Genomic DNA, 9,771 nt, shown 5'->3' with positions numbered 1-9,771 from the left:
AAATATCAGGGGGGATAATACAGAAAATCAAGGTGATGATGACTGGCTCAGTTGGAAGAGCATGTGACTCTTGATCCTGGGGTCATGAGTTCAAGCCCAACATGGGAATGTAGAGATTTCTTCAATAAATAAAACCTCAAAACTTTTTTTAAAAAAAGAAATTGGAATTTTTTAGATTAAGGCATAACTACACATATTTCCACAAACCGTGGGCATCTGCAGTCAGGTTTGACTAGACCATTTACATCAAAGCAGTGTACAGAACAATCCTTCACGTGATCCCTAGCTGTCTCTGCTATTCTAACTTAGAACATACCTGCTCTCTAGGGAAGAACTCATGGCAGGGATGGGCCCCAGGAGGTCCTATTTGTTCTAAAAATGCCCCCTTTTTTTGGATGTAGCAAATGGAACAACCATCATATCCCATGGAATGTGGGACCAAGAGACAGTGTGTCCATCTCTTAGATGTCTGCAGGTGCTACCTGTAAACTCAGAGCCGCAGATAGCTGTTTTTCTTGCTGTGTACACAGGGGACACTGAGGTGCTGGCCCAGGGAGGGGGATGGTAATGTGCAGAGGCTGAAGCCAGACAGCTTTCTGACTCATCTTCCCCAGGCTTGGGAACTCCCCATATCCTTATAATGAAGTCTGTCTCTAGCTTCTTTTTTTTTTTTCCTCCATTGAACTTAGGTAGCTTGGGGAAGTTTCTGTCAATTGCTGCGGAAGTCCTAGTACAGCTCCCTCTCCCCTCTACCAGTACTATACCTTGAGGCCGCTGCTCTGCACTGTAATTTCAAGCTATTGGAAAGCTAAGTACATCAGGGCGCCTGGGTGGCTCAGTAGTTGGGTGTCTGCCTTTGGCTCAGGTTGTGTTCCTGGGGTCCTGGGATTGAGGCTTGCATGGGCTCCCTGCTCATCGGGAAACCTGCTTCTCCCTCTCCCACTCCCCCTGCTTGTGTTCCTTCTCTCATTGTCCCTCTGTCAGATAAATAAATAAAATCTTAAGAAGAAAAGAAAAGAGAGAAAGGAAAGCAAATCTAAACTAAGTGCAAGAGTAGTGTCCTTATTTAAGTGTGGGTAAAAGCAATGCTAGGGGAGCCTGCGCTTTTCAAATGGGAATTCCCAGAAACCTGGAGTATACAGTGGGGAGAGAATACAAAGCCACAGATAAAAAGATCTACTTTCTTCAAGCATCAATTTTGCTTAAAAGAGAAAAATGGTTTTCATTGAAGAAAGATGCTTCTTTAAGTACATAAATGGTGGAATAAATGCAAAATTCAAAATTTTTAATATAGAGGACTTCAAAGACATTCTGTGACTTCAATAACTGCACAGAACCACCACATCATCAGACACCACCCCCGTTGCAATTCACTCCTGCAGAACATCTTCGAGAAGTACTGCATCAGCATAGAGGAGACATGAGCACTGGGAATGGGGTCTGGTGTTCTAAATCCTATATTTCTGTGATCTCCAGGATTCCTCCTTGGAAAATGATATTTATTATGACAGTGTATTCAGAAAGCTGATAAAGTCAAGTTTACTTATATTTACTCAACACCTACTGGCCTCTGCTTTCAAACAAAACCTGATGCAAAGAGGCAAAAGTGTCCAGAGTGATGGTTTGTGACAATAGGGTGCCTGTAGGGTGCCTCTGTGATACAGTGTTATTTAACTGTGGGTGCAGCAAAAGTGGCTCTCTGAAGAGGAGATGGGAGGCAATTAACATTCAAAGAGCCATCCCCCAAGTGCTAGATATTCGGACATGCCCTTCAAATACAAACTATCTTATTTCTTCAAGTCGTTCTCTCTGAGTCAGAAGTAGATGGTGGTGTCAACTTCAAGCAGTCCTAAAATAAGGTTGCACACAACAGATAAGAAAGAAATGGGATTGGGGCACCTGGGTGGCTCAGTCGGTTAAGCAGCCCACTCTCGGTTTCAGCTCAGGTCATGATCTCAGGGTCATGAGATTGAGCCCTGCCTGGGGCTCTGTGCTCACAGGGGAGTCTGCTTGAGATTCTCTCCCTTCCTCTCTCTCTGCCCCTCCTCCTGCTCATGGTTGATCTCTCTTAAACAAGTCTTTTTTAAAAATGTGATTGGATGTTATAGGGTCTAGAGGAGTCTAAACCTGAGTGGAGGTTCAATAGTGTTGAATGAATGAGTGACTGAGTCAGACAATTTATGTGTAACTTACATGTTGACTATAAAATATCTAAAAATACAAAAACCAAAGAAAACGTGTTATTTGAAATCCTACCACCTAGATAAAACGATGGTTAACATATTGATAAATAATTCCTACATATCTAGCTTTAGAAAGACACATGTTGGGGCGCCTGGGTGGCTCAGTGGGTTAAGCCGCTGCCTTCGGCTCAGGTCATGATCTCAGGGTCCTGGGATCGAGTCCCGCATCGGGCTTTCTGCTCAGCAGGGAGCCTGCTTCCCTTCCTCTCTCTCTGCCTGCCTCTCTGCCTACTTGTGATCTCTCTCTGTCAAATAAATAAATAAAATCTTTAAAAAAAAAAAGAAAGAAAGAAAGACACATGTTAGATACATGAATATAATTTTATACCACAGAAATGAACTGTGCCCACCCTTCAATAAGTTATGCTTTGGGGCTCATTTAGTTGCTTTACATAATATCCTGGATGATTTTTCATTTCAGTAAATACAAATTTATATCACTATGTAGTATGGCTGCATAGTATATATGCCATTGTGTAAATGAACTATAATGTACTTAGCAGATCCCCTGCTGACAGACATTTATCCCCAGGCAACCCTGTTTGTTCAGTATATGAAATACTGTTTCCAGGAGCAGTAGTCTGTGAATGCATCTATTTGAGCATGTCAGTTAGATGTACATCCTCTATCAGTCATTGGAAACACACTCAACTCACTCAGCATTCACTGAACCTTTACTCTGTTCCAGGCAATGAGAGAGAAGCCGCTAAAACATCTCTAAGGATTTTGATTTGAGCAGTTGGAAAGATCAAATTACCATTGACTGAGAGGAGAAGAATCAGAACCAGGCCCTGATGTTTATAGAGAAGGAAATAAAGAAAAATAAGCGGCAAAGACTAAATGGCCTTTTCTTTTTTTTAAGATTTTATTTATTTATTTACTTATTTGAGAGGGAAAGAGAGCAAGGGGAAGACTGGAAGGAGGGGGACAAGCAGACTCTGCACTCAGCACAGTGCCTGTTGTGGAGCTTGATCTCAAGACCCTAAGATCATGACCTGAGCTGAAATCAAGAGTCAGACGCTTAACTGACTGAGCCACCACCGTGGCCTGCCCTAAATGGCCTTAAGAATGAACATGTGAGGGGCGCCTGGGTGGCTCAGTGGGTTAAGCCGCTGCCTTCGGCTCAGGTCATGATCTCAGGGTCCTGGGGTCGAGTCCCACATCGGGCTCTCTGCTCAGCAGGGAGCCTGCTTCCTCCTCTCTCTCTGCCTGCCTCTCTGCCTACTTGTGATCTCTCTCTCTCTCTCTGTCAAATAAATAAATAAATAAAATCTTTTTTTTTTTTAAAGATTTTTATTTTTATTTATTTATTTGAGAGAGAGAGAGAGAGATCACAAGTAGGCAGAGAGGCAGGTAGAGAGAGAGAGGAGGAAGCAGACTCACCGCAGAGCAGAGAGCCAGATGTGGGGCTCGATCCCAGGACCCTGGGACCATGACCTGAGCTGAAGGCAGAGGCTTTAACCCATTGAGCCACCCAGGTGCCCCAATAAATAAATAAAATCTTTAAAAAAAAATAATAATGAACATGTGATGTCAGATGAACATGATGTCTGGAGAATGATGAAAATTTCTTGAGGAAAATACAGTGATCATTGTGACAAATGCCACTGGTAGGTCCAAAAAAAAAAATGAGGGCTGAGAAATGACCACTGATTAAGCAATATGGAAAATATGAGTGACCTCGAAGAGAAGTCCTGATGAAGTGGTGCAGGGGTAAAAATTCCCTTCAGAGTGGATTCAGGAAGAATTGGTTGGTACATGGATGAGGAAAGTGTTAGATGTAAAAAGAAAGGTACTTTCATTTTGTGTATTGTAAAAGGTGTGAGGTACAAAGTAGACCTGGTACAGTGTTGAACCTAAATAGAATTTAAATTCAACTTACTTTCCTCTTAGGTTCAAGAATAAGCCAAGATGTCAGTTTTAGCACTTCTATTCAATATTGTGTTAGGGATCCTAGTAGTACAATAGTCAAGAAGACAGAAGGCATAAGATTGGAAAGAAAGCAAAGTTGTCCTTATTCACAGACAACATGAGAGTCTGTGAAGAAACTCCTAAAAACCTACAAAACAAAAAGCTACCAGAACAGGAGCACTGGGGTGGCTCAGTTGATTAAGCATCAGTCTTGTGGTTTCAGCTCAGGTCATGATCTCAGTTTCCTGGGATGGAGCCCTGCATCAGGCTCCAAGCTCAGTGGGAAGTCTGCTTGGGATTCTCTCTCTCCCTCTCCGTCTCCATCTGCCCCTTCCCCCAACCCCCTGCTCATGTTCTCTTTCTCTCTCAAATAAATAAATAAAACCTTAAAAAAAATTTTAAACTTTGTTCTTGGAAAGAAATCATTAAGAAAATGAAAAGACAGACCACAGATTGGGGTGGGGGCATATTGCAAAACATTCTGGCAAAGGATTGGTATTCAGACAAATAATCCAATTTTTTAAATAAGCAAAAGATTTGAAATAAAACGTCACCAAAGAAGATAAATAAAATAAGTGCCTGAAAAGATGGACAACTACATTAGTCATTCAGGAAACGCAAATAAAAACCACAATGAGATATCACTACATACCTCCTGGAATGGCTAAATTTTTTTAATTTGACAACACCAAGTGTTGGTGAGGACATGGGACAACTGAAACTCTCACCATTGATCTCAGTAATTAATGCAAAACAATACAGGATGCCATTTTGGAAAGAGTTGAGAGTTAAACATACAATTCAATCCAGCAACCCCACTGGTAGGTATTTACTCAGAGAAAATGAAAACCTATGTGCACACAAACACTTTAATATGAATGTTCATAGCAGCTTTATTCATAATAGGCAAAAACTATAAACGATCCAAATGGCCATCACAGTGTCCATGAAGATGGGAACTGTGATTTATAAATGAGTGGAATATTACACAGCAATAAAAAGGAACAACTGTTGTTATGCACAGAAGAGGAGAATCTCAAAAAGTATGATAAGTGGAAGAAATCAGACATGAAAGGATACTTCTTATTTTATTGCATTTATATGAAATTCTAAAAAACACAAAGCTAAGTGTAAGAGAACTTTTTTTAGAGAAATGAAAATGTTCTATATTTTGACTGTAGTGGTACTTACATGACTATGCATTTATCAAAACTCAACAAACTATACATTTTAAACTGGTGAATTCTATTGTATGTAAGCTATACCTCAAGCAAGTAATTAAAGATGTTCTCTTTCATTGCTTAAAAAAAGCCAACCTGAAATAATTGGAGAAGAACTTTTATAGCTTGTGAGTCACCTCGATAGAGATGGAACAAGAGGAGAGTTACAGTAAAATTATCATGCATTGATTTGGTTGAAGGTCTAATGAACATCAGGAATTTTCCTTTCTGACTCACTGTACTTGGTAACTTCCACTGCCTCTGCCCTAATAATAGCACTGAGCAACAGGTTTATAAAAGGAAATGTAATTTAAGTGAATGGCTCCCTTTCGCCCGGAACTGTCATCTTCCAGTAATTTGCCAAAATGACCAACACAAAGGGAAAGAGGAAAGGCACCCACTTTATGTTCTCTAGGCCTTTTAAGAAGACACAGAGTGGTTCCTTGGGCCACATACATGCCAATCTATTAGAAAGGTGATATTGTAGACATCAGGGGAATGGAATGCCCCACAAATGTTATCAATGGCAAGACTTGAAGAGTCTGCAGTGTTACCCAGCATGCTATTGACATGGTTGTAAACAAACAAGGGCAAGACTCTTGCCTTGAGAATTAATGTACGTATTGAGCATATTAAGTACTCCAAGAACCAAAATGGCTTCCTGAAGTGTGTCATCAGGAAAAAAAGGAACCCCAAGAGAAAGGTCCTTGGGTTTGTCTAGAGTGCTAAGCGTGCTCCACCTGGAGAAACACACTTTGTGAGAACCAGGGGAAAGGATACTGAGCTGCTGGAGCCCATTCCCAATGAATTCATGGCTGATAAGTGTAAAAAAATAAAAGAACTCGAGACTATTAAGTAAGTAGGTAAGTAAATAAAGTGAATGGCCACTTGGTTTTCATGATTCAAATCTTTAAAAATATATATATCCTCTTTATATTTTTTACAGTGAGACATATACCTGTTTGGAGCACAAGATAATCATGGTCACTCTTTTCTCTCTGTGTAGGTAAAATTATATCCAGAACTGAATGGCAAGGGTGGAATCAGAGAAAGGGGAGTTGATTAGTTGAGCAGTTTTATAATCAAATAAATCAGAAAAGAAGGCTATCTGGTGAAAAATAATTCTTATGCCCCCCGCTTCAACTCACTAATACTATTATAAAGTAACCACCAGGAAGAGTTTAGTGTGTAAACTTTTCAGAAATTTCCTTAGACATATTCAAGCATATATATGTAGTAGGTTAAATCACTTGAAATTGCCATTCCTATAGGTTAGAAATTGCTGAATATCAACAATTTCATGTGGTGCAGCCAATATATCTTCTTGTTAATGCTCATACTCTCATATTCTATATATTCTTCTTCTAAAATTCTCTTAATATTGTATAGTGACCATTTTTCTAGATCAGTACATACAGCTGTATATCACTTTCTAAGTCTGGATAGTTGGCCATTGCCTGGATGTGCCATACTTTATTTAACCAGCTCCCTTATAATGGATATTTACCCTGTTCCCTATCTTTTACTGCTTTGTTTACTATAGTTGGATAATCACAATGACTATGTCTTCAAACATGAAAGCTCTATGCTTCCATTTCCAGTCTAGGGTTATGCCCACTCCAACAACAAACACTTGAGTTTGTGGATTGGGTTTCTGTTGTCTCTTTTATGTGTCTCTTGTATGTGACGTTCTCACATACAATGTGAAATTCTTAGTTTTTCTCACAACAACAATGAAAAATATAGAACATTTATACTACTAAATTTGGATACAGATCAAGTCGGTCCAAGTGTACCTAAAGATGACTTTTTTTGAAGTCTTTTATTGATTTTTTTAAAGATTTTATTTATTTATTTGACAGAGAGAAATCACAAGTAGGCAGAGAGGCAGGCAGAGAGAGAGAGAGGGAAGCAAGCTCCCTGCTGAGCAGAGAGCCCGATGCGGGACTCGATCCCAGGATCTGAGATCATGACCTGAGCCGAAGGCAGCGGCTTAACCCACTGAGCCACCCAGGCGCCCAGATTTTATTGATTTATTTGAGAGGGAGAGAGTGAAAGAAAGAGCAGGTGGGTGAGGGAGAATCAAGGAGCCCAACATGGGGTTCAATCCTCGGATTTCGGGATCATGACCTGAGCCAAAGGCAGATGCTTAAGCAACATAGCCACCCAGGTGCACCAAAGATGCTTTTCGAATTAAAGTCTTTGAATGCTATTCAAGTTGAAAATCCTTCCTCCAATGAATCATTATTAGTAGTATTAATATTAAATACTGTTACTGTTATTATTAGACCATTATTGTTTAAAGCTTTGTCTTTTATCATGCTCATGTTATTCCTTTGTTCGAAAACTTTGTCTGTAGGGGTGCCTGAGTGTCTCAGTTGTTTGAGTGCCTGACTTTTGGTTTCAGCTCAGGTCATGATCTCATGGATTCTGAGATCGAACCCCATTCAACTCCATGCTCAGCCAGGAAGTCTATTTGAAGATTCTGTCCCTCTCCCGCTCTCTCTCTCAAAAAATTCATCTTAAAAAAAGAAAAAAGAAAGAGGGAGGAGGGGAGAAAGAGAGGAAGGAAGGGAGGGAGGGAGGGAGAGAAGAAGAAAGAAAAAACTTTGCCTGCAGAGTAATATAAAACTTCTTTCCTTGGCATTCAAGGCCCTTTGCCTACAGCTCCAGTGTACATTTCTAGCCTTGTTTTCCCTCTGTCACATGTGGTCTATGCTGCCATATCTGATCATCTTTCCTTTTACTCAGGCTGTTCCCTCTGTCTGGAATGTTCTTCCTCTTCAGCTCCTCTGTGGGGGTCTGTCCACCTTCCAAATCCAACTGTAATGCCACTTCTCAATTATCCCTCATCCTCCAAAAGCTGTGTGATATTTTAAGTAAAGCAAAGGCTCTCAAGTTTGTAACACCTGTGTTTGAAGCCCCAGCTTCTCCATTTTCTAACTATGGGACCTGAGGCAAATTTCCTGGCTTATCTTAGCCTCAGTTTTTTCTCATCTGGAAAATGGGATGTAATTGCTTAGTCATGTCTAAGCAATTTGGCAGAAGGTATAGGTCCATAGCTAGAAAGCAAATGTATTTATTAGCAGATCACACTTGTATAGAGGATGGATAAAGCATTTCGTTATTCTTTCAATTGAGTTACTGTAAGTTATATTCTGAGAAGGCCAGGACCGATCCAGTCTTTCTGGAATCCATTCAGATGAGCTCCCAATAGCTCTGGCCTTCTTCATTAGTTCTACAGGTCATTTTCCTGTTTCTCTGTCCTCCCACGGGATCCCATGTGCCATCTGGAAAGTGCCTTGTACATTGCCAGAGGGGGAGATATCTACAGGACACAAGAAATTTCCTGTTGAATTATAGCAGTATTATATTTTTAAAATCTCTGTACTCTGTATAACAAGCCAAAGGAACTCAAAGGTAAGAAGGAGCTAAAAAGGAAAAAAAAAAAAAACACTATATTCTTTCACCGATCTCTATCATGTTTATGATGGAGCATTGGAAATAATATATATTAAATTCCTGGAATATTAAAAACACTATAAATGAGCCATTAAAAAAACCACCTTACTGTTCACAGACTCTCATCTTCCTCTTGTCCATACAAAGAAGCCTTTCTTTGGTCAGAGAGTCCCCAGCTTCAATTAGGAGTAATGGAGGAGGAAGAGAAACGAGACTAGAGGACAGATTCAAAGTAAAAAGCAAAATGGGTTACTCAAGAGAATGAGGAGTAGAACCATAAATGGATACATTTGAGAGAGTTCATGGAAATTCTGGGGGAGAAAATGGGAGCTGGCAGCAACTGTTGTGCAATGCAGTGCGAGCAAGGGAGAGAGAGAGAAATTGGGAAAGATAATTTTAAGGAGTTTTTATGTATGTAATGAGTGTAAGTCTGTTTTGCCTTTTTCCAAGAATCCAAAAAAGATTCAGGTTGATTTTCAATTACTTTCTAATAACATCATGCTTAGATGGGCCCACAGTGGCCCAACATTAGCCATGTCTATAAATCGTAAATATAATGACTCCCTCTTTGGAGCCCAGATCACCTCCCTTGAAGTTTAGTACTGTACTTCCATTATTATGAAAAATCATGTACTAAAATTGGTCCTCTGTCTGTATAACTCCCCTACCAGGTTGTAGACGCGCCCTTTGAAGGAAGGGCTGGTGTCTTCATGGTCTTTGTGTCCTGCATCGTATCCAGCTTCCCAGTCACCTCCTCAGCGAATTGCACAAAAAAGAAGTTCAACAATTAGTGTGCAATTAATGCATGTTTATGCATGTTATGTTCAATAATTGAACATAAAGTCCCATTTCTCTAGCGACATCTGTGACAGTACTGTCTTCTCCCTCACCACTTGATGATGGACTCTGTTGAGGGACCCAGTCTGTCCTGGTGG

Source organism: Neovison vison, chromosome 4 (genome assembly GCF_020171115.1).
Source record: "Neovison vison isolate M4711 chromosome 4, ASM_NN_V1, whole genome shotgun sequence".
In the NCBI taxonomy this organism is placed as follows: domain Eukaryota; kingdom Metazoa; phylum Chordata; class Mammalia; order Carnivora; family Mustelidae; genus Neogale; species Neogale vison.
This window is presented reverse-complemented; position numbering follows the sequence as displayed.